A 26,736-nucleotide genomic window follows, 5' to 3' on the forward strand; every position below is an offset into this window, starting at 1 on the left:
ACACAACGCCAGGCACTTTTCCACAGACCCCTTCGACAAAAGGTTGCTTCTCCTTTCTCCTTGCCCACTCTACTTTCATCTCCTTCCCCCTCTACTATGTATATTCTCTATGGATTTGCTCGACAGTGCGAACTTCGCTTTTGATTCCAGCCCTCATCATTACTGTATTATAGTGACAGTGAAGTGAAGTGTAACACAATATTGTGCAGTTCATCTTAGTGCGCGAACTACTAGCCCTCAATGTTCTCAGACCGTTGCCCAAGACTGCTATCATTCAAGCGGTGAGGGGCATGAAGAAGAAGAAGAAGAAGAAGCTGTAGTTGATTACACGCTCGTGTTCACTTCTGTTTGCTCTTATCAGTACGCGTGTTGTTTATACTATGTTATTGAGGTTGTGTGCTATTCAGTGCTAGTGCTTTATTGTGTGTTAATTGTTCTTCATTCATTAGTTATGCCGCCAAACAAATATAGTCTTGAACAAAAAGTTTTTATGTACGATACTTACGTGAAAACGAACTCTTGCAGAAAAGTGGTCAGGCAATTCGCAAGAAAATTTCCTAGCACATCTGTTCCAGATAGACACACTGTTTACAACGTCGTTAAAAGATTTCGAGAGACAGGATCTCTTGAACCTAAGAAACGTGTTTCCAGACGACGTGTTCTTACGGAAGAAAAGCTAGACGAAATTGGTGAACGATTTGAACATACTCCAAAGAAATCCCTCCGCCGGCTTGCTCAGGAAACAGGCATTTCAAAATCCTCAGCACGAAATGCCACTAAATTACTTAGATTAAAACCCTATAAAATTACAATGGTTCATGAATTGCAACCGCGCGATCACGCTACTAGAGTAGAGGAGGCAACTAACTCTGCTGACAATACAACTAACTGTCCTTATAGTAGGGGCAAACGCAGAACTGTTAAAACAAAACCTAAATAATACAATCACGTGCACAGCTGACTGAATAGGATAGAATGGTATAATGGTCTACGCTAGGAAAACAAACAATTAGAACTTCAAATTTGTTGGCTTAAAACTATTCGAACATTTAAAGTGAGATCTACATATTGAAGCCACAGTGAATTGTTAATGCAATAAAAATAATAAGAAATGCAGTCAATCTAGGAGTTGCAGAAACACTACTATTGCATCAGTCATTCTGTACTACAGTACGGCATCATTTTTATTGGGGAAATGTTTTTTTTATGCAAAACAAAAGTAATCCATCACTTTTAGTACAAAATAATGGTAATCTCCATTTTTCATGCAATTAGTAATTGGTTACCGTTTGATACAATGCAATGATGATTGTTATTTTTTATACAAAGTAAAGATAATGGATTAACTTTTTTTTAGTAACTCAACTGTTAATTTCAGTAACAGTTCGTTATATCGGAGACACATTTCTTCATTTTTACAGAAGAAACTACTTACGGAAATGAGTTTCTCCAAGCTTTCCAACCTTCATGGAGGTATTTTCTTTCATCGTAGAATCTATTTGACAGGCAAATCATATATTTTTCAAGAGAAATATCCTACCAACGCACAATTGACATGTTTCCCGTATGTGAACTGCATGCACCACACGTTCGTTGACTTAACCCACTTTTTTACTATGTTTGCCTAACCCAACTAAACCTCTCCTAACCTTATGGAAATGGTTTGTGGGGCTATCCGTCAGCTACCGTGCATAATGGTTCGTGGGGCTATCCGTCAGCAACTGTGCATAATGGTTCGTGGAGCTATCCGTGAATGGTTCGTGGGGCTATCCGTCAGCTACCCGTGCATAATGTATAATTTCCACCGGTGACGAACACGATAGAAGGTATTTTTCGGTGAAGAAGGTTGAAACACTGCATACCCACAAAATTAGTCTAGATGTGCCTGCCATATTGTATGTTCCGGAAGCGAAGAAAGAAAAAAAAAATCGCTGTGTGTGAAAAATTGTGTTTGTTTTCGTGTAAAAAGCATAATGGCACCTTGAACTATGTTCCGCAATACACAATTGGTAAGTACAAACCATGCGAAACACAAAATATCCGATATAACGAACTGTTACCTTAATTTCGTGTCCAGATTGAATATTTGCCAAATTGAATATTTTCCAAGATTTATTTTTCCATTTCTATAATGCATGCCATGATTTAACACACTGATGTAGATCAAATTAAATACGGGTCCTAAAATGGAACTTTCAGGTACACCATATCTAATATGTTGTTTCTCTGAACGGTGTTTTTTCTTGTTATTAGCCATGATTTATTTCTATTTGATTCCTGTCCACTAGATAAGATTCAAGCAATTCTTTTGCTACTCACCTGATCCTGTATCATTTCATGGTTGGCAGTTTTCTTAGGCCAAGAAATAGTCCTACTACACATTGTTCTCAAATTGTTTGTGAATTTTGCCTGACTGCATAGATTTTCCTTTGTAAAAACCATGTTGCTCTTCCAAAATAATAGAAATGTCATTCATCTATTGTACATGGACTCTTCTAAGTATTTTCATAATTATTTTCCGGAACGACTTGAGATGACCGGACCCCTCTCCGATTTTCTTAATATTGGGCATACTCACTAATTGAGGCTTCCTAATCACGAATCTGAAGTTAAAATTTGTCGGGAACGTCTAGAAATTGCAAAATAAGCGAAAATAAGGTGTTAATTTTCGGAATGGAAAATGTCGATTGTCGCAAATTTTTTTGTTTCACAACCAAATATATATATTCCTGATAATACCACGACACCAAATTTTAACTATGTTTGCCTAACCTAACCACGTACCAATGGTTCGTGGGGCTAGCGTCAATGGTTCGCAATTATTTCCAATTTCTAGATCCTGATACTACCACGAAACCAAATTTTAACTATGTTTGCCTAACCTAACCAAAACTAACCTAACCAGATGCCAATGGTTTGTGGGGCTAGCGCCAATGGTTCGTCAGGCTGGCGTCAATGGTTCGCAATTTCTAGACGTGACTGACAAATTTTAACTTCAGATTCGTGATTAGGAGGCCTCAATTAGTGAGTATGCCCAATATGAAGAAAATCGGAGAGGGGTCCGGTCATCTCAAGTCGTATGAAGAAAATCTCAAGTCATACCCATTTTCCTGTACTGGATGGCGTTGAGGAATGAGGTATGTAACATTGTTATTCGTACACACAGAATTTCCGAACAGAAAATGTCATATCTGCTAGTAAATATAATCATTTTTATATGTACCTGGAAATTAATGTTAATGAAGGTTTCACCAACAAATGTCAATAACAATGTATGTTCAAAGTGTATAAACAGAGCATATAATTTGTGAAAAGAGAAAAACATGCTGTTTCATGCAACATTGTTATTTGTACAGGCAAGATTTTCAATCTTCCTCGCATACAGCGCCACCGCTATTCGGGCGATTTCATGCAGTTTGCAACTTCGTAACAAGTTTGAACATGTGGGCGGAATCCTGGTGTAGGTATTATCTATCTATCAGTGTGTTCGAAATGGGCAAGGTGAAGGAACTGAGTTCCGATCTGAAGGATGTTGTTATAAATTTGTCCCTTAGAGGTTATTCGTTAAGAGAAATTGGACAAACAGTCATCACACTCCACAGTTCATTACATAGTAAACAAATTTAGAGAGGAAGATTCAACACAGAATGTGCAGAGATAACCAAAAGAGAGACGTTTGAATAAATGTGATGAACGCTTACAAGAAGGGATGGTAGATGGAGTACGTTTCTTCGCTCCTAAAGATTAGCCTGTGTTCTTTTAGTGTTCTGTGTCCTGTGATCACCAACTGGGTACTTGGTTACAGAAGTTACTTTGTTCCAGGCATTCAAATCATTCCCGAACTCTCTGCAGCCATGTTTCGGCTGCCGGTACAATGGGACCCGCACCCTCACCAGCTACCGTCACTTCCTGTTCCTCGCGCTCCTGTTGAACTACAATTGCTAGGTGTTTACGGAGACCTGGCTGAACGATACTGTTCCAGACAATGAACTGCCTTCAATATTTTCTGTTGGAAGGGGAGGGGGTGTGATTGTGTGCGTAAATCTGAAGTGGAAAAGCAAAATTCGAAATGTTCTGAACCGTGGTTGTGAAATCGTCTGGGTTGAACTTAACATGGAAAAAGGTAGGGAAATTTTAATTGGCTCGTATTATCGACCGAACAGAAATTCTCCCATGCAAATTCTGGAAGCCTGCAGGGATTCAGTCTTGGCAGCCTTAATGTGTGATGACGTAATTCTTTTTGGTGACTAACCTTTCCATCGATTGGAACACTCCCACGTCCGGTACTGCAAACTGCCCGGCTGACTAATGGTTCATGGACACATTTGTGAATGGTATTGGTTTGAAGCAATTCAACATGCATAAGACACGCGGTGATAGCAACTTAGACTACGTCCTGGCAACACTGCCTGATCCAGAAATAACTCCGGAAAAAAAACATTTTACCATCGGACCACGACTTGCTAGATGTCCTTGTGTACCTGCCCCCCCGTGGAGAAGAGAAAGTCTCGACCGCAAGAGCAGCCTTATCGCCTGTGGCGGAATGCACCCAGGGAGGACATTTGCCGAGCTCTTCATTTCTACCCTTGGTGTCTGGTGCAGGATGATATCATTAATCAGTGGAGATGTTTGTGGACGTACTTCACGCCGTAATTAACGACTTCGTCTCGACCAGGAAACCGAAATCTACAAAATATCCAGTGTGGTTTGACAATGAAGTTCTCCTGGTGTTAAAAAACAAAAAGGAAGCCTGGAATCTGTGGAAACATAGTCCCAATGTGCATACACACCAAACCTTCTGTAGCATCAGACGTCACTCCAAGTATTTACTTAGGAAGAAATGCAAGGACTACGTAGACAACGTAACAGCACAGTGCCTTACCAATCCAAAGAAATACTTTACATTGCTAAATTCAAGAAAGCAAAAATCACGTATCCCCATGGAAATCAAGTACAAATCGGAAACAGCCTGTGGAGATAAAAGAGTGCACTTATTCAGCAGTTTCTTTCACGAAAACTTCACCTCGCATGCTACAACCAACCCACTCCCCGACGTGCAGTCGGTCTCTTCACACTCTCTATCCACTATCAAAACCTCTTCTCAAGAAGTTAAATCTCTCCGTGCCTCATTACCCATACACCGCTCTTTAGGAGCAGATGAAATTCCCACGATTTTCCTCCGTAACACTGCCGACTTCTTGGCTCATCCTCTCTCTCTCTTGCTAAATAGGTGCTTCTCTGAAGGCGTGTTTCCTCAGAAGTTCAACTAAGCCAACATTGTACCCATTCCCAAATCTGGAGATAAAATTAGTGCTACATCATACAGACCAATATCACTCCTGTCACCTCTGTCTATAATTTGTGAAAAAATCATTAAGGACAGATTATTAAGATTTACATCTCCGCATACCAGCACTGTCCAACAAGGTTTTCTTCCAGGTAGCTCTTGCTTGACTAATCTTTCAGTTCTCCTTTCACATGCAACTAGAGCTATTTCCAAAAAATCCCAGCTAGATGTGATATACTTGGATATTTCAAAAGCCTTTGACAAAATAAACCATGCTCTTCTTATTCACAAATTACGAACTAGATTTAATATACGTGGCATATTTCTCTCCTTAATCCACGATTATCTACACTCGCGTACACAGCATGTCACTCTTTCAGGTGTCTCTTCTGATTTTCTTCCTGTCTTGTCTGGGGTGCCACAAGGGAGCATCTTGGGCCCTCTCTTGTTCATCCTATACATGGACGATCTCCCTCAAAGACTTTTCTCACTCCCTGTCAATATACTCATGTTTGCTGACGACTGTAAACTTTTCAAGAATTCTCAACCACACAAGATGCTGTGATTCTCCAGAATGCTCTTTTCTAACTTGTCACATGGTGTAAGCAGTGGAATCTACAACTTAACCTGCAGAAATGTTCCTCCCTCACAGTCTCTTTAAAAATGAACAAAATACATTCTCATTATGTTCTTGAAAACAATATTACTACAGTTGCGACCCAAGAAGATCTAGGTGTTATCATAGATGAAAAACTGAACTTTAGGGAACACATCGCAGCTACAACTAAAAGTGCAATGCGCCTCTTAGGCCTCCTCTACAGATTCACTGAAATTGATACTCCAACTTCTGTTAGCCCATTTTTCAAGTCATTCATTTCCTCGATTCTCGAATACTGCTCTCCAGTCTGGGCCATGGCTTCCAATACAAATCTTTCTAGCATGGATTCTGTCCTCAGCTTCTTTACCGCCATTGTTCGTCATAGAATTCCTTCCCTGCGTCATCTTCAGAAGCCTGACATCCTGACTACTTTGAACATCCAGTTACTGCAGACCCGACGTGATATGGCCGATATGAAATTTTTCTATAAAATCATCAATGGAAAATTAAGATCTGAATTTCTCCTTACAGAATTCAACTTCAGAGTTCCCTCTCGATCGACCCGAAACACTGAATTGTTCCACAACTCTACTGCTAGGCTTTCCCTTATACAGCGCACTCTATTCCACAGGCTGCCCCAGTTCTATAATAAACTACCCACAAACATAGACATTTTTGCCCCTGAAAGCATTTTCCGATCTTCCCTAAAAATGAATATGTAAATATATTTATATTAACCTTTCTTGTTTTTACCTAAAAGCATCTTGACTTGTTCTTGTTATTTGTTAGAGTTTTCAGTGTAAAATAGCCTTAAAAGTGCTCTATCTGAAACTCGGAATAAATAAATAAATAAATAAATAAAAAGAGTGCGAGAAAGCACCGAACTAAGTGTTCTGCAGTTACGACCGTTAGTAGAAAATGTTGCTGGCAAGATGATGTCCGATCAAACTGTCCGACGTGCCTTATGTAAGCATAGATAGATAGAAAGTATTTTTCGGTGAAAAATGTTGAAACATTGCATACCCACAACGTGAGTCAAGATCTGCCCACCATATTGTGTGTTCCGGAAGCGAAGAAAGAAATAAAAAAAAATCACTCTATATGAAAAATTGTGCTTGTTTTCGTGTAAAAAGCATAATGGCACCTTGAACTATGTTCCGCAATACACAATTGGGTAAGTATGAACCATGCGAAACACAAAATATCCGATTTAAATGTGTCTCTGATATAATGAACGGTTACCTTAATTTCATGTCCCAGATGGAATATTTGCCAAGATTTATTTTTCCAGTTCTATAATGCATGCCATGATTTAACACACTCATTCAGTTTTGCTGAAGGTCACTGATGTAGATCAAAATAAATACGGGTCCTAAAATGGAACTTTCAGGTACACCATATCTAATATGTTGTTTCTCTGAACGGTGTTTTTCTCTGTTATTAGCCATGATTTATTTCTATTTGATTTCTGTCCACTAGATAAAATTCAAGCAATTCTTTTGCTACTCACCTGATCCTGTATCATTTCATGGTTGGCAGTTTTCTTAGGCCAAGAAATAGTCCTACTACGCATTGTTCTCAATTTGTTTGTGAATTTTGCCTGACTGCATAGATTTTCCTTTGTAAAAACAATGTTTCTCTTCCAAAATAATAGAAATCTCATTCATCTATTGTACATGGACTATTCAAAGTATTTTCATAATCGTTTTCCTATACTGGAAAGGCGTGGAGGAATGAGAGGGTCTTGCATGAATATTTACGAGTACATTCTCATGATTTCATAAAAGTGCACATTCATGATTATTTGTTGCCGGCAGAAATACCCACAATTCAACAGGGTAGGTGCTGGTGGAGAGGGGCATGGTGTTGGGTGGGGTGCATTGCATGCTTAGTTTAGTTTATTTGCATCCAAGGACTACCGGTGTGTACAAATAACAGTACATTGTAATATAGGACATGTCAATACTTACATTACAATACGATACTACATTAATAGATTTTACACATACAAATACAAAATACATAGCCAAAAATTGGGTCTTACTCTGGTATTTTATCAAAATTACAAAATAAATATAACATGAGATGATATAGAACACTACAGCCTACTTCTAAGTGATGCTAATTATCCACATTAATTTGGCATTTAAATTTACAAGAATAATATGTGATTATACTATAGTTCAAAGCACAAACCCTGACACCTTCTGTAAACAAAACCACCTGCATGCAGAAACATTGCAAACTCATAGAAGTAAAATAATCCACACGAAAATCCAGCGTTGTTACAGGATTCATTACGTAAGGTAAAACAATGGGAAATTTGTAGTATGGGATACGCTGCCGCTAATGACGTCTCACTTTAAACCCAATGCTCTTTCTTTTTTTACTTATTGCTTCACCTTTATGGTTAACTCTTTGCACCAGTAATCATTTCCCATAAATTTGGCTTCTTTCTTTGAATATATTTTACTTGCATTTTTTAGACAAAATGATATAACATGGTAATGTATATTTCTAAGGTTTGATATAGATAGGAGTGTATTTGAAATTTGTTTGTACATTTTATGTAAATTGTATCTTATGTAAATAAAATATATAATGGGCATAAACAGCCATATGCATTGCTGTAAGTCCAATAAATATAGTGATGAAGATCAAAACAAGACAAAAAGTTCGTAAATTTATTGCGGTTGGAAACTTTGACAAGCATCCTAATAACGATTTTTGTTCCGCCAAATATAGTGCACTTCGTAAAATAACTTGGTGACATGGCAAGGCAAGATAAGTGTGAACATTTTGTAGTAATATAACTTTCAATGAGCTTAGAGATTTGTGTACATAATGATATTTTATAACATTGGTTATTTTCTAAAAATAATCATGTGAACAGCAAGGAAGTAGTGCAACTTAGTAATATTGCCTTACTTAGCCTTAGAAAAATAACATGCGGAGTTCTATGTGTGAGGGAAAGTCTCCGTGTTCTCCGAGCTTGTTTTCAAAACACCAGCAAGGACAGCCTTTGAAAAGGGGTGAGAAACAGATTCTACTCAATATTTATGTAACGTTCTGTCAGTAGTATCCTGAGAAACGAGTAAATGAAGTGGTTAAGTTGGTATCCCAGTGCAGTGGTGTGTCAGTGTCTGCAGTTTTAAGGGTTATGAAAGAGAGAATGACCGGGAGAGTAACAGTGTATGCGGCTGCATATTCGTCTGATGTTTTGAGAGCGGGTTCTCACATTCAGAGGCTCTTATATAAAATGAATAGGTGCGGCGAACTATGAGTGTAACAGCAGATGATTGCGGTCATGGATCAGCTGACGCGGAGTGATACATCGAATCGGTGAGACTGTTTGTTTACAGAAGGTCTCAGGGATGGTGATTTAGACCTTACATTATATACATTTTGTCTTATGTAAAAGTCGCTTCCATATGGAATAGAAAACATGCTTCAGAAGCATTGATTTTATCTTGTGCGTGAATATCATCAATTTTGGTTCTTTCCTCACATCTTGTGGTAGTTTATTGTAGAGATCTATGGAAGAGTTTAAGGGACCTTTCTTACATAAGTTAAGGCGGCAGTGTTTTATGTGAAGTTTGTCTTTATTTCTTGTGTTAAGTCCATGTATTTCCTCATTTGTGGCAAAGTTGGAAATATTTTGCTTAACATAAATTAAGCATTCCTAAATGTGTATGCAGGAGAGAGTTAACACATTAAATTTACGGAAAAGAGTTCTACATAAATAAGTTTTCTTTACTCCAGCTATGATTCTTATAGCTCTTTTTTGAAGCATAAAAAGGACATTGGAGTGACCCTTGTTACCCCAAACCATAATCCCGTATCTTAGTAAAGCATCAAAGCTTATTTGATTTCTGGTTTGGATTATAGAAAATATATTGTAATTTGTTTTTGCTGTTGAGGAGTTGATTATTATTTAAAAACCAGTCATCTAATTTGTTTAATACGTTATTAGCCTTAGATTGTAGAGCATCTTTGGAAGTGTCTATTACTATAATATTTGTATCATCATCATATAACAATGCATTTGCCTCAGGTATAACATTTGGTAAATCATTTGTGTACATAAGAAACAAAAGAGGGCCAATAATACTTCCCTGAGGCTCCCCACATGTTACATTTTTCATGGTGAAGTGTTGATGTGTTACATATCCTTTTGCTGTGGTGTGAGCGATTTCTACAATTTGCTTTCTATTGGTGAGGTAAGATTGAAACCACTTTTGTGGTAGTCCACGGATACCAAGTTCTTGAAGTTTCCACAGCAATATCTCGTGATTTACGGAATCGAAAGCTTTTGATAGGTCACAAAAGACTCCTACTCCTATGCTACTATAATTATGATTATTAATCAGATTTTGGGTAAAGTATGTAACATTGTTATTCGTACACACAGAATATCCGAAGAAAAAATGTTAGTAAATATAATCATTTTTATATGTACCTGGAAATTAATGTTAATGAAGGTTTCACCAACAAATGTCAATAACAATGTATGTTCAAAGTGTATAAACAGAGCATATAATTTGTGTGAAAAGAGAAAACATGCGGTTTCATGCAACATTGTTATTCGTACAGGCAAGAGTTTCAATCTTCCTCGCATACAGCACCACCGCTATTCGGGTGCAGTTTGCAACTTCGTAACAAGTTTGAACATGCAGGCAAGCTCCCTGTAAGGCGGAATGCTGGTGTAGGTATTGTCTATCTATCAGCGTGTTCGAAATGGGCAAGGTGAAGGAACTGAGTTCCGATCTGAAGGATGTTATTATAAATTTGGCCCTTAGAGGTTATTCGTTAAGAAAAATTGGACAAACAGTCAATAAATCACACCCCGCAGTTCAATACATAGTAAACAAATTTAGAGAGGAAGGTTCAACACAGAATGTGCCGAGAAAACCAAAAGAGAGACTTTTGAATAAACGTGATGAACGCTTTATTTTAAAAAGAGTGGGAGAAAACACCCGACTAAGTGTTCCTCAGTTACGACCGTTAGTAGAAAATGTTGCTTGCAAGATGATGTCCAATCAAACTGTCCGACGTGCCTTGTGGAAGCATGGATATCGTGGCAGAATACCACGAAAGAGGCCGTATGTAAATAAGGTGAATAGACTTTCATTCGCGAAAGAGCACATTCACAAGGACCAGGAATTTTGGGATAGTGTCATATGGTCAGACGAGTCCAAGATTAATATTGTATTGGTGCGAATGAAATGTCCGGCCCAGGTGCGTCGTTGCCAAAGGCCAAAAATCAAAACTACAATACCTGGTTAATCAAAATAGTCGCCGTCTGCAGTCACACACTTTTGTCATCGCTCAGCCAACAATTGGATTCCATGGCGAAAGAAGTCTGGAGTCTGCGACGCAAGAAACTCCTCAACGGAATGTTGCACCGCCTGATCATCAGCGAAGGTCTTCCTTGTCAGGAAGTGATCAAGATGCCAGAAATGGTGGTCAGTAGGAGAGAGGTCGGGAAAATATGCTGGATGAGGAAGGGTTTCATATTGCAACTCATGGAGAGCCTGCACCGTCCTTTGCACGACATGTGGGCGAGGATTGTTGTGCAACATGAGGACACCATGTCTGTGGACCATTGCTGGATGCTTGCAGAGAAGTTTGCGGTGCATTTCATGGAGTTCAGCACTGTAACAATCTGCATTGATGGTTTCACCTCGCCTGAGAAAGTCATGATGGATCACACCCACCGTAGACCACCATACCAGCAACAACACCTTCCGTGGGTGAAGAGGTGGTTTTGGAAACCGCCATGGACGTTGATCACAATCCAACCATTGTCCTGATCGTTTACGATTGTCATAGCAGATCCATTTTTCATCTGAAGTGACAATCCGATGCAGGAAACCATCTCGGTTATTCCTTACACTCAGAGAAATGCACACCTCCAGACGGCGAGTCTTGTTGACTGGTGTCAAATCATGTGGTACCCATGAGTCCAACTTTTTCACTTTACCGATCGCACGGAGCCGCCGAACGACAGTGGTATGGTGTAATGCCTAACTCATCTGCAATGGCACGAACACTTTTCCGAGGGTCCGCTTCCACGGCGTTCGTGAGGAGCTCATCCGAACATGATGTTGGTCATGGCCACTGGGTTCATTCAGCGGCAAATGGTGCATTCATTCACCATTTCTGGCCCAAATGCACTGTTAGTGTTTTTGGCAGCTTGCTGAGCAGAAGGTCCCAGTTTGAATTCGTAAAGACAAATCACTCGCAATTGTGTGTTCTCCATGGTGCACTTTCAGACGACCCTGTTCAGCAACACACTGCCTCCTGACTGTCTGGGTGCTCCAGCCTGTTTGCTGGACGTATACAGAGTTTATGACGTTAGACCCGTGACCTCAGTCAATCTCTGTGTTGTGTTGTTGAGGTGGGTTTCCCACCAGACGTCAAAGCAGACATTTCATTTGCACCAACCCAATATATACGGGTCAGATGGGATGAATAGGGTCTGGAGAAAATCAAATAAAGACATTGATCACATTAACACAGTTCCAACAGTTAAACACGGTGGTGGGTCATTAATGATTTGGGGCTGTATGTCGCCCAATTTATTGATGGTATGGATGCATATGTCTATTTGGACATATTGAAGAACAATGTAAAGCAGAGTGTCCAAAAAATGGACATGCCGCCTGTCTACAGATTCCAACAAGACAATGACAGTAAGCATCAAGTGGGAGTTAACATGAATTGACTTATATGGAATGTGACCAAACTACTACAAACACCAGCTCAAAATCCAGACTTAAATCCCATTGAGCATTTATGGGCAATTTTGAAGAGGCGAGTCCATAAAGCAGGCATCAAATCCAATCAAGAGTTGAATACTGTTGTGCAAGCCGAGTGGAATGAAATAAGCTCTGAAATTGGTTAATTCTATGAAGAACATGTGTCGAGCAGTAATTAAAGCCAAAGGATATGCATCAAAGTATTAGAACTGTCAGTCAATTTGCTCTGAATATATTTTTTTCTTTTATATTATTAATTGTACGAATAGAAAAGTTGTACAAAGATTGGCATTTTTCTCTTTCAGTTTCATTTAATTTATTATTGTCATTGGTTATACAGAATTTGGGTAAGATTTCATGTTCCTAGTGATATTAGTTATTGAACTGTAAAGAAACAATTTCAGAAGAGTGTATTTCCTTTCAGATATTAAAGCATTTTCTTTGAAAATCTGTGTGTACGAATAAGAATGTTATATACTGTAGATAATGCATGCACATTTCCAAGAAACCTTTGTTCTTAGAAAACACTGTACAATCTGTATCAATACCTGTGTTACATGTTTCTGTAGAATCATATGTTTTATATGTGATAAAGTACTTGATTTAAAGACATGGCTTTGAGGAGGGTAAATGGAGGGACCCGTCTTAATACAAGGGATGATCGGATAAAAGGAATACAAAGACTGTAAATTGCAGTAGGTATTTATTAGACAAATACAAACTGACACACTTCATTCACTTTTCTCAACATAGAGTCCTGCCCAGTTCAAGCACTTCACGAAGTTCATGATGCCATAGAACTCTGGTAATGTTGTCAAGAGCCGAACCCTTACGTTCTGGCCTGGCAGGTTTTGGATGGAATGTGCTGCATCATCCAACATACTTCCTGGACCTTGATCCGAGCAATTACCATCTCTTTGCTGCTTCGAAGAAACATCTCAGAGGATGTCTGTTTCACTCGGATGCTGATGATGTCAAGCAGGAAGTAAGGGCTTGGCTTTGACAACAGGACCCTGAATTCTATGAGACGGGCATCATGAACCTCGTGTAGCGCTGGTATAGATGTTTGAACTGGGGAGGAGACTATGTTGAGAAGTAGTGAATCTTGAAACCAGTACAGCATTCACTACATCACCTTCAAGAGGTAGTGTGGAAAGCGACTGAAGAAGATGTTTCCCAAGTGGGGTGGTAACACAGATGGCAGTGTAATCTGTAGCCATAGTGGTTATGTTAAGAATGCAGCTGATTGTTTTTGTTTTTTTTTACATAATGTGGATTTGTTTTCTCAAAAGGCGGTGGGTTAATTGATGGAGACAGTTAAGTTTGTAGAGTGATTTCAAATTATGAAATTACATTTTTTTGTAAATTAATAATAATGATATAATAAACATCATTTCAGAAACAAGTTTCATGTACATAAGATGAAATAAATTTCCCAAAGGATCTTTAGATCAAAGTGACAATCAGCATCTAAAGTGACACATGTAACTTGGAAACGAACATTTGTAAATAAATGATATCTTTTTGTACGGAAGCTAAGTGACAAGCTTCACTTGGCAGGTGCATTTCTCCAGTGGCGGAGCGTGACCTTTCCAACAGTGTAAGCCTATCATGATGGTTATTTCCCGGTGTGCTTATTTTTGGGCTGACATGGTTAGTGATTTATCCACACACATCGACCCCCACCCATTTATTCAGAACACTTCCCTGGAATTTTTCACCAAATTAAAAATTCTGGATAAATCCTTGGGATTGGTGTTTTCTTTGCTAGGCTGTGTATCTCCTACATTTCAACTGATAATTAAGTCAGTCTTATTCCTATCACAATGAGCAACGTAACGATAAAAATATGCAAAGTTAGATAAAATGAATAATAATAATAATGAAGAAATGAAAACAGAAGGAAACAGGAAAGCGCTGAATACTTTTTGCATCCGCATAACCAAGTATCAGCTTCGTACCCTGAGTCACAAAATCTGAGCACTTTATTTTTCGTTTCTGTTACTATGCCTGCTAGAGAAGGAAGGGGTGGGCCTACCTACATCCACAAGTTTCTTCTTGGCAGCAAAATCCTTGCTGGATAACCGCGTCTGCACCAAGTTCTCCACCCCCACTGCACAATCACACTCCTTTTATTCCATAATGCACTTCACTATCACACAACAGCACAGGGCCGACAGTCCACTTTGAATAGATGGAATTTGCAAAAGCAATACCTCGACAACAAGAACGGGAAACAAAAAGAAACCAGATCCAAAATTGGTCACTGCTCAAAGCAGTGATCTTTGGGACTGTGAGGGGAATATCCCTTTCGGATATAAAAAAATTCCCTATATTTAGTATAAAAAAAATACAATATTAATTATAAAAGAAATGCTCACTAATTGTAGGGACATATCCAGAAATATCAAAGGACATGTAAGTGCTTTCTGAGGATACTGTAAAAGCAAATCTAGCACCTAAAAGATCATAAACAGGCTTTTCGAATGCTGTTCGAAGAGTGTTTGAATCACGGACTACATAATTAATAATATTTTGTTCACATTTGACATGAGATTTGTAAAATTGGTTCAATCTTCAGCTTTCATAAACATTTATTTCTTTATTTTTGCACTTTTTAGCTCAATTATTACCAGCTGAGTTCATACATAAACGGAAAACAGAGATCTTTATATTTCTGACGTTTATGCTCTCCTACAAGCTAAAAACAGAAACAAGAGTTTAGCACATCAATATGTATCTAGTTTTCCCCATGAGTTTTCCCATATTCCGCTCATTTTTAGGTTTCTCCTTTTTCCCCTTCCTGTTAGATTTTTGCTTCAGAATTCCCTGTTCCTGGAAAAAACCTCCTTGAAGCACTGCTGGCTCAAATTTCCTTTGCAGTCAACCATTCATACCCGACAATTCTGGAGCCCCTCCTTTTGCAGGACCTGTCTCTCGCTGGCACGTATTCAGTGATGCCAACCCAAGCATAATGGTGCTAAATCTCGCACAAATTTAAAAAGTCGTTTGTAAGTTGGGGATATAAATAAAACAAGAGGGTCACTTTTCGTTGTGGTTGTATTTTCAAACTTTTCACGTATAACGTCGAACCCTTGCCATTGGTTGAACCATTCGAATTTATATTTTTGTTATAAATTAATATTAATAATATGAAAATCACAGAACAATTTAGTAGTATGTAGCATAATTTCGGAGTTTAAACGACACCATGGATGTCTAGAAGGGGCAAGGCAAGGAGACACTTCCTGAAAAATGAATGTCAACCATTTTCACACATACAATTTCATTTCAGTCACATCAAATTGTTAATTATTGTAAGGGCGTTGCAGAAAAATGTTAACTTCAAATTGAATTAGTATATTTTGAGAAGGGAAATATACCTAGTTTACCCCAACCCCTGAAAAAAAAAACTTTGCTTAATCCTCCCTGGTGGAAAGAAATACTGCGGATGTCCATGAACAACACTTTTTCTAAACATGGGGTTTGCAACGCTGCTGTAAGCCTGTGGCCGTAGGTTTACAAACCTAGGGTTTGGCCCGCTCTTCTCCCTATATTCCTTGCTCTTCTCCATCCAGATAAGGTAGGCACTGCTCCTTCGCGGTCAGAAATTTGTAAGGCAACATTCAGACGGCTTACAACTTTCCGCAAGCAAAAGGCGGGAGTTCCCATGTGTCCCCTGGTGCTGAAATGTTGCAATCTAACAAACAGGATCTCGAAGTCTGGTATCGGGCCGAGTTGAACTTTGAAGTTTTTACTAATTTTGCCATATAATTACATACATTTTACTAGAACTAATAAAGTGTAAGCCTGGCTTACACGGCTTACATGGACGCTCCGTGCCTGCATTTCTCTCAGACTAGGTTGTTGTTACCAATAGCAGGACTGTTGGGCTAACCAGAGTTTTTACATGGGAAAGGTTTACATTAGTTGTCAAATTGAAGATGGTTTTATGCTGTGCCAACAGTTGTTGCCACCTCTTGCCCAACCATGGAAAAGTGCGAGTCAAAATCAATTTTGAAAACAACTTTCCCCTGTTAGGACCACTTTCAAGAGTATGGTGGAAATTCTAGCATGGAAAATAAATTTCGTATCAGTGTGTTTCTTTTTGAACATATTGTTAAAGTAGAAGCTACCTGTAACATGGAGTCACTCACCAGACATTTGCCAGCCACCTTTTGTGAAAGATATACACTATGTTGCCATTCGTCACCGGACACCCCATACCAGTACGTTAATCCAGTCGCAGCACCACCACAGTATCATGTAGGGCCACCTTTTGCAGCAATGACGCCTGCAACCCTTCGAGGAAGACTTTCCACCAATTTGTGATATGTGTCAACGGGAATCTTGCCCCATTCCTCCTGCAAAGTGGCAAGCAGCTCAGTGGTGTTTTTTGGGCAGCATGGCCTGGCTCTCAAACGGTGTTCAATGGGGTTGATATCTGGACTTTGGGCTGGCCAATCAAGTTTTTGCACACCCATATCCTCGAACCACATGTTGATAATGCCTGCCGTATGACATGGAGCATTGTCATGCTGAAACAGGTATGGGCCAATACCGAATTGTTCCCACATGTAGGTAGCGCAGAATTGTCCAGAACTTTTTGGTACGCATCGGCATTTATGTTTCCCCGAACTAAATCAAGAGGACCAAGACCATACCATGAAAAGCAGGACCACACCATGATGCCACCTCCGCCAAATTTCACTGTGGGTACGATACAGTCCTGTAAACAGCGTTCACCGGGCATACGACACACCCACACACGTCCATCGGACCGCCACATCTGGTAGCGCGATTCATCACTCCATAGGATGCATTTCCATTGTTCGAGAGTCCAATGGCGGCATTCCTTGCACCACTGTAACCAACGGGTCACATTGCGGGCTGTGATATGCGGCTTGTGAACTGCTGCACGACCATGAAAACCAAGTGCGATGATCTCCCGGCAGACGGTACGATCACTTGCAGCACTACTGGAAGCCGATCGAAACTCCTGTGCCACCATCCGTAACGACGCCTTCCGGTTTGACTTCACCATACGTTTCAAGCCTTGACAGTCACGATCTGTTAATATTTTCGGTTTATTGGGTCTGGGTCGGCATGCCGTGACCCCCTCTCGCTTCCACTTCACGATAACATCACTCACTGTCGACCGGGGTATCTGAAATTTGTTGGAAATCTCACGGGTGGAATGCCCAAACCTGTGGGCTCCAATGATCATCCCTCTTTCTGCCTCACTCAGTTCGCATCGTCTGTCCATATTGACTTGCTGTAGCTGATATGAGTGTATTCTCAACCGGCAACGTCTTTTATAGGTTGTATGACGTGTACATACGATCCCAAGCACTATTTGAGGGGTGTCCGTTGACGAATGGCAACATGGTGTACACTATATTGCTAATACTGACTGGACACCCCCTGAACTGAAAGGAGGATCACCCATATGTTTTCAATACATGTCACAAGTCACTAGAATAACTCCTGAAAGACAGTGAGTGCACTGTATACATGTGTATCCTGCTGCCGGCAGTCAAAATGAGCTGACAACATGAGCTGAGTGAGGCTGAACAGGATATAATTTTAGGCACTCATCCATGAGATTTCAGATAGGACACTGATGCAGTGATGAATTGGAAATGGAAAGTGTATGATAAAACCACAACCATGAACTGGGAAGCCAAAAAGTTGACCGATGGGGATTGGAAAGTGCTCTGACATGTGGTGAAGTCAGACCGGCAGGCTTCGTAATTTTCAAGTGAAAGCAGTAAACAACTTGGGATAAGCTGAAGTGGTGAATGCAGCCTCCCCCTCCACCCTTTCATATGACCCCAATTACTATTTTCGTCCTTGAACAACTTTTAAAACTAACGTTAAGAATTGAAATTACAAAATATTTTATAATGTATCCTGCCACCCAAGCAGAACACAGCTATGTAATATCAACTTTAAAATTGCACCCCCTCCACAACAAAATCCTTGTATTCTCTTGTGTGTATCTTTGGTCTGAAAGCTGCCTTACCTTCATGTTGATTGGTATGAAGAGCACTGGCACTAAGGAAGCTTAAAAACTTAAGTGACATGCGACATGGAGGGTTCACACTGAAGTCACAAGCAACACAACCAGAAAATAACAATATGGCACTCGGTGGAAGCTTTTGGAAATTCTGTGACACTGCATGTGTTTCCTTAAATTTGCTTTGAAGATAGTTCATTTGTGTTTTTAAGTCCACTTATGCACGGAAATGCTAATTGGGATAAACCACTATGTGCTTGTACCGCGTATCAAACCTGGTTCCTCTTGGTTGCAAGGCATTCATGTGGTTTGCAAAGCTTCTCCCCGTGCAAGAACTACACACAGGGGCTACACAGAGCTGTACAAGCAGGGGGGGGGGGGGACGAGGCAAAAGTCTACCCATAAGTGCTAACTTCATTCCAGTCAGAGAACACAGATTCTGTATATCTCCGGGCTTGCTGGGTGTAACGTGAATAACAGTGAAGCTCGGAATGAAGAACATGAATATCCTTTTTGAGTGTGAACAATGATCATTTATATATTACCTATTTACAAAATTATTGTGTTAAATGATAATCAGTTCGACCCCCGGGTGAAGCATTGACTCGTTAACAAACTTATTACATGACAAAATAATTTACCTTACATTTACTTGGGTGGTTGCATACAATTTTATCCCTGATAGATTTCAGTTAATTACCATACCAGTTGGATCCAAAAAGCCAAAGTTTATCTCAGTTAGGGACCTGTTTCCATGCCACATGACAATTTTATTCAACTTCGGCACCAATATTAATAATACAAACCTTAGCCCACACGGGAACAGCATGCTACTCTACTCTATCCCAGTTAGGGTTTCCCACTTGATTCAAATGTAGTAGTAATTACCAGGGGCCAAAAACCAATTAACCGTAAAAAGGTCCCACGTGACTAAACAAACACATGAGACCAATAAAAAAACGCCCTCTATCAAGATTGCCAACTGGGGGGGGGGGGGATAGCAGTTAGAGAAACAGGATGCACAGGGTCCTCGGGGTACCTCCTTTTGGGCGTGAGCCAGGTGACAAGCATCAAACGGTACCTCCCAACGAATCAGGATGGACGGTGTGCGAGAACCTGGTCGGGGACTCGTCCGAGGTTTGCACCTGGAACCAGGATCTACAGGGAGAACCGGTCGGGGGCTGTCCAGGGTTTGCACCTAGGAACCGGTTCATGAGGGACACATCCATTTCAGTTCCTTGGTCTGGGACACTCCCGGGGTTTGCACCTTTGAACCAAGGTACTGTTCAAAAAGGGACCCGGTCGGGGACTTGTCCGAAGTTTGAACCTGGAACCGGATCAGTAAGGGGGAAACATAAGCTAGGGAAGATCTGGTCGGGGACTTATCCTAGACCGAAGTCTTGGAGACCAGATCTTCCGATCCTTCCGCAGTTGGCATCTGGCAGTCAACCGAGATCCCGGCCCTTCTGCTCTGCTTTTATAACATTTGGGAGTGGGGCATGGGTGGCGAAAATCCTAACTATGAGTACGCGTTGCTAACTCACTTTAAACAGAGATACAAACCGTACGTTCAAAATTCTCTCAATCCTACTTGGTAAAAATCCCCAAACATACAAATAAGTAAAAGCACATTGCATTGTACTGATTCTATACAGAAGAAATAGAAAATTCTTTATCAGTTACAAACCAACAACAATGGGAAGAACACATTCTTTGACTGAAAGAGAGATAACATAAATCAATAGCATCCTTCTTACAAAACTAATATGTGAGCCATCGACAGTGTGCCGGCAGAATGTTTTTCAATATATATATATATATATATATATATATATATATATATATATATATATATATATATATATATATATATATATATATATCATTTTACTAAACCATGCCACACTTTACCATACCACCATGTAACGGTGGGCACGTTACAGGTTTTAATGGCAAAATACAATTTTTCATTTCTTCTGCACATGGACGTGCTTCATTCACTGCTTTCTTCACAGCTCTCTCTGTCCTAGATTTCTTCTTACCTGACATAGAGACAGCTGCTGCTTGAACTTTTTCTCCTTTCTGATTGGAATGTTCCTGCTGTGTCACTAATCAGTCCTTGTGTTCCCTTCCTGTGAAGTGGACCCTAAATATTGAATTTCAAGAGATCCGACACATCATTCACTTCACTGAAATATTCATGTGGATCTTCTTCCTCATCAGTCAACTCCTGGTAGGAACACAACAACATCAATATCATCATAATGGTCATCAGAAGCAGTGTCTTGATACCCAGGATTCTCTAATATGTCTGCATTTCATCAAGCGTTAAAGCACAAATCTTCTTGCATGACATGTTGGCACGCAATGAAAAATGGGAACTTCACTTCTAAAGAAAATATTTGGCAACAGTGTTTTCCACAAAAGCAATGATATTTTTACTTCAATTCTTCAGAACAGTTGAGGAAGATTCTTTGCAGTGTGTTTGTTAGGGAGCTTTCAAATCAAAGCTACACGTGATAAGCAGCAAGGTACGTACACATGTAGCTTGGAAGCGAACCCTCATTAATAAATGCAACCTTTCGAACCAAAGCGACAAACTGCATGTGTCGCTTGGACCATTTTCTCAATATGTGCATCGTGTTACATTGGTGTGTTTTTAATGCATGCATGGTGAATGCTTGCTTATAGATGTTTGTTCGGTGTTTTGTCCCTTGCTTGTTGCCTGCACTTGCCACCTATCGCTTCTGTCTCCCTTACAGTGAAAATGCAAAGTTTGACAACAATGTTGAAAATCAAATCATGATATGCAAGACTGAAAGAAACTCCTTATGACAGATTTTTACATTCGTTCAGCCCAACACCCTCATTTGAGGACTTCATTTTACTCTTACACGTATAATTACAAAATAGGGTTATATCAGAAAAAAACAATTAAATCATGTTTTGCGCTGTTCTTTGTAAACGAAGTATGTTTTCATACTTAATATGCTTTTAAATTTGATAAATAGGAGGTTGTAAATTGCTGTCATGACACATTAATTTCAAATTATTGACAATATAATACTGCTGAAGATGTAAATAACATTAATAGCTGGTTTTTAAAATAATGGTCCAATTTACGTAACTGCAAAAATGAAGAATGTATTGCGTCAAAAAAAAATGACATCAATTTTCCTCAAACGGACACTGGGTGTTAATGGGTTAACAGTTGAAAGGAAAGTAAAAATTTGGGTGCTTTGTGCAAGTGTCATCAGTTTCATATAATCATTGTTCATCCTTATCATTGTCATCTCCCATAGTGGCAGAAAAGCAATCCTAAATAACAAAGTTATATTTGTTTGCCTGTTGGCGCATACAAAAGAGCTGACTGATACAATGGACAATAAACAACAAGAGAGCTTTGTATCAGTGCATGCTCTGGATCACAAAGTATATTGCCCCCTCCCCCTGCTCTTAGGTCATTGGTTGATAGGTTAGACAGACCTGCTGATCAAGTGAGTTACTGTAAGTGCTGTTGTTGGATACATCTCGTACTCCATCAAATTTTATCACCATAGATCAAGTAGTTTCAGAGCCAGAGATACCATTTGTTGGCATTAATGCAATAACAGATCGACACACACTACCATCGAATAAAAGTGATTTGAAACTACAATTCCTCTCTCTGATGCCTATCCCGAATAGGAGGCAGGCTGGTATTTGAAGGGGGAATAGGGAAAATTTTCCCTCTGGTTCCTAATTTTTTGGCATTTCGCAAAGACTACATATAATAACGCAAAATTGCCCGACCCTGTGGCCAAGTGGTTAGCACATCGCGCTGCGAAGCCAAGGGTCCCGGGTTCGAATCCCGGTCGGGCTTGGTTGTTTGTGAATGTCCATTCATCAATTTCATCATTTCATCACTCATCCCCATCTTCGCAAATTAGCCAAGAGGCACAAAACGCGAAGTAAAATAAACTAAATCAAATCAAATATCACAAAATTAAATCCCCTAGAGTCCATTCCCCACTTTTCGTTTGGTTCAAGCAATGAAATATCAAACTATTTTAGAAAAAGGTCATTAGTTAGCTGTAGAAAGAAAGAGAATTTTAATTCTTTACATGGACAAAAATTGAATACAAGTGTATATAATGTCGCACGTAGGTAGAAAAAAAAAATAAGTTATTGCTTTTTGCTTTAAGGTGGGCACCCAGTGACTGTGCCAGGGGAGAAGCAAAAACTGTTCGTCAGTCCTCCCCAGCAAACAAGAAAAACTAGATGAATATACATTTTGTGCGCTATTTACATGTATCTTAAATGTTACTACTCCTCCAGCAAATATTTTCACCCCTTCTGCCTCCTCATTCATTTTTTTCTTAGGCTGTCACTGAGCCCCCTTTCCTTAGATTTCAATGCTATCCATATAAATGGTACTGTCTTATCCAGTGTTCAAAACAAGCGTAAACATATGTGGAGAAATACACAGATATATTTGAAATGTGGTGAAAATATACTATCTCCCATAACTTGGCCTAAAAGTTATAATTGATATTGTGTTGTGGGAGGTCACAGTGCTGGCCCTGAGCCTGTCCGAATGTATGACATGTATGTATGAGATCAGAATTTATAAGAGATTGAAACATTTGTTTTTAAGTGGATTTTAGTATATATTATTTGTTGTGATTTTCTATAAAAAGATTTCAACTATGTTTTATGTCATGAATTTAAAAAAAATATATTTAATTTCAAACAATTGTTAGAACAAATATTTCATAGAATGAATGAAAATTCTGTACACAGTAAATATTTTATAAGTTTTTATTAAGCACAGTAGATAAATTACATATACATCAATAAAAGTATTTATTTACGATATTCATTTTTACATGTATGTCCTATGTTTTTACACTTTTTTTTTGGATTATTTCAGACTTCTTGAGGTTCATATATTAGATATGTCCATTGTTGTCATGTTTGTTAATGAAAATTTTAAATATTGTAACATATGACTGTTTACAAATTAACATTTAGAGATCACAGTTCATTAGTTATCTAGAACTCTATGATAAAATAACATTCACAACAGAATTATGTCCATAACAAAATTCAATAAAAATATAAACACTTTGCACTGTCTTCTTTATAGCACTCCATTTGGACGGCTTCAGTTACTTTACTTTCACATGATCATGTTATGTTGATCTGCTGGTTGTAATTCCACCAGAATATGTGTATGTGGAACTTTGAAAGGTGTACTGAAATGAATAAATCAGAAAAATTATTTACATTAATTTTGATTTATGTCAAAATAATTTTATGGAAGACCTGTCATCTAGGCTATAAAATATTAACCACTTCAGTTTTTGGGCTGTGCAGAGAGATTAATATTATCATTTAATCTCAGAATTTTCTTTTGTATTTTGTTATTTTAATTCCTCTATCATAGGATCTTAACTTGTTGAAAAGTGGGAAACAGCATTCTCCAAAATTGATGAGATATAGCCAGCCACATATCTTGAAATATATTTCTGAGGGGGCTGAGATGATAATAATATAACTGTTTAAATTAATACATTAATATAATTTATAAATATATTCATAAGAATATGGAAATCAATTAACATTGTATTGTTATTACAGATACATATTACAGACCCTTCATATTAATAATAAGTTTGTGTATGTGCGTGGGTGGTGAGAGGTAATACATGGTTCTAGTGACAACCCTGTAAAAAGACTGCATAAGAATAGCCATATAATAGAACCTATTCATTATCGAGTTTACATGTAGTTGAGATCGCCAAAATTTGAATGTAACAAGGAAATTAATGTCAAAAAGATAAAGAATTAAATATTTATTGAATAACAAACAAGGATGTTAGATCCAGATAATGAAAAGTAAAGATCTTTATTAATATTTTATGCTTATTATTATAAGAAGTAATGTGCATAAATCTTTGCCATTGTCAATTCAAAGCAATGTTAATAATAATAATAATAATAATAATAATAACCCATGGGTCAACAGCCCTCGAAAGGGCCTGGGCCTATCTCCTGGCTGCCAGTCTTCCTTCCACATTCCTACCTAGAGGTGTGGAGTTCTTCAACCAGTAATGGGGTGACGTGGGGTCAGCACGTCGAACCCCCAGCCGTTGTAGGAGATCTCCGAGACCGGGTTACGCTACTCACTCGTAGCTCCCCAATTTCCTCACGATGGTGGTGCCACCGGCCCTATACACAGGCCGAAAATTCCCAGAGACTGAACCTGGGATCGAACCCATGCCGTCCTGCAGCCACCATCCAAAGCATATGACTTACACCATATGGCCATGGAGGAGGACTCAAAGCATTGTTATCCCAATTTAATCCTGTATTGCCAGAGTTGCACTGTTAAGCGTGGAGGATCCTCTGAGACGTCAGTGAACTCTAGCCTAGAGTCTGGGAGTAACGTAACTTACATAGCACGTTACTTGGCAATAAGTTTTCCGTACTTGCATTTGTAATATGTAACTTTTTTTCAGCACTTGCATAGCAAAATTGCAAGAGAAATGATACTTTGTTATTTTGCATTCTCTTGCATTTTAATAGATTCAGAAGTTGAGAATTTATTTGTCAGGAGAAAGAATCCTTTACTGTCCTACACTTGTACATGTAAAGTTACACTGGGAAAACATGCTGTACAGAAAATAAATGTGGTAACATTGTAAACAGGTAATTGTCCATTTTTGCATGACGAAGTAATTGTAATGGGCATGTTACTTTTGCAAGCAAAGTATTGGTAACATGTTACATTTTTTTTAGTAAGTTTCCGTACTCTGAACTAGACCATCCCAAGCCTTGTACGGTAAACCCTAGAAGACCCCAAGTCTTGCACAGTAAACTATAAAATCGAGAGACCTGCACGGTAAAACCTAGAAGTTCCTGAGACTTTGAAAAGTATGAAATATCATATTTATGGGAACATATATCATGGAAACAGACAATTGCCATGACATAATAATATCAGTCATTGAAAAGCAGTCTGTACCTATGAATAATGTATTGGCAGAATTTTCTTTTCAATTTGAAAGAGAGAGAGAGAGAAGTCTTCATAATTTATGAATAACAATATTTTAATCTATTTACCTCTTTCTTGATGTTGTTGATCGATTTCTGGATGTTTCTCATGACATGAGGAGGAATTACTTGCGCCATGATGCGATCAAACTCATCGTGTGCCACCAATGACATGAAGATCTGTTTTGCATGTTTCCTGAAATTGAAAAGAAAACATGTTGCCAATTGTTCACCTTCATAGTTATCTTTGTTATGTTTAATAACCTAATTAGAGTCACATTTCTGCTACTTTTGGCAATTGAGATGATGAAGGTGAATTGTGATAGAAAAGGGAAAAGCAGGGAACCGCTGGAAGATGCCTGCCTCCACCCGCATACACTCGAGGATATGAGCTTATGTTCTGGTGCCTAAAAAGACCAGAATGTCTTTTCCACAGAATATTACGTAACGATCGCCATATTAGCCAAATGTCACTCATATATTGGATTAAACCTTATTCGTATGCTTTCAAGTCAATAACTTGCATAAAATTATTTATATTTGATTACTTTTCATAATTCATGTATACATTTATGTTCTATATTATGTTGTTATATTATTCACATATACAGTAGAGCGTCGATTATCCGAACGTCGGTCAACCGAACGACCGCTTAACCGAACTGTGTACTCGCTCGCACCTGTTACTCTCCCACCCTACCGTCCATCATCCCCCTCACTCCCAAACCAAGTTTCCCACAGTAGTCGCCGCACTGAGCCACCGCTGGCGGAACATTGCTTCTAATGGGGCCTTCATAAGGCGCTGCTGACCAAAATAAAGGATTTTTTAAACGTTAATTTTGTGTACTGTGTGTATTGTTCATGCAAAATGCGTATGTAATATGTACATATTTTTGTTTAATAAACTGTACCACATACTATATATTCCTACTAAAGTTGCCTTTGTACGTTACTTTGTAATACTTAAAGAGATGCCTGTTTTTATGAATAAATTTACTGTACAGTACTTCTTTTTGGCAAATAAACATGTACA

The 26,736-nt window shown here is 38.8% G+C and overlaps 1 long non-coding RNA gene across 1 annotated transcript; it reads right to left on the reverse strand.

Annotated features, from left to right (window-relative positions):
• Positions 1–23,449: 23,449 nt before the first annotated feature.
• On the reverse strand, positions 23,450–25,901 carry LOC145983139 (uncharacterized). The gene is made up of 2 exons (XR_014441227.1): positions 25,773–25,901; positions 23,450–23,902 (listed from the first exon to the last, which is right to left on the reverse strand). It is a non-coding gene; the product is annotated as an uncharacterized LOC145983139 (long non-coding RNA).
• Positions 25,902–26,736: the final 835 nt, after the last annotated feature.

This window comes from Lepisma saccharinum, unplaced genomic scaffold (assembly GCF_977018435.1).
Source record: "Lepisma saccharinum unplaced genomic scaffold, izLepSacc3.1 HAP1_SCAFFOLD_699, whole genome shotgun sequence".
Lineage (NCBI taxonomy): Eukaryota > Metazoa > Arthropoda > Insecta > Zygentoma > Lepismatidae > Lepisma > Lepisma saccharinum.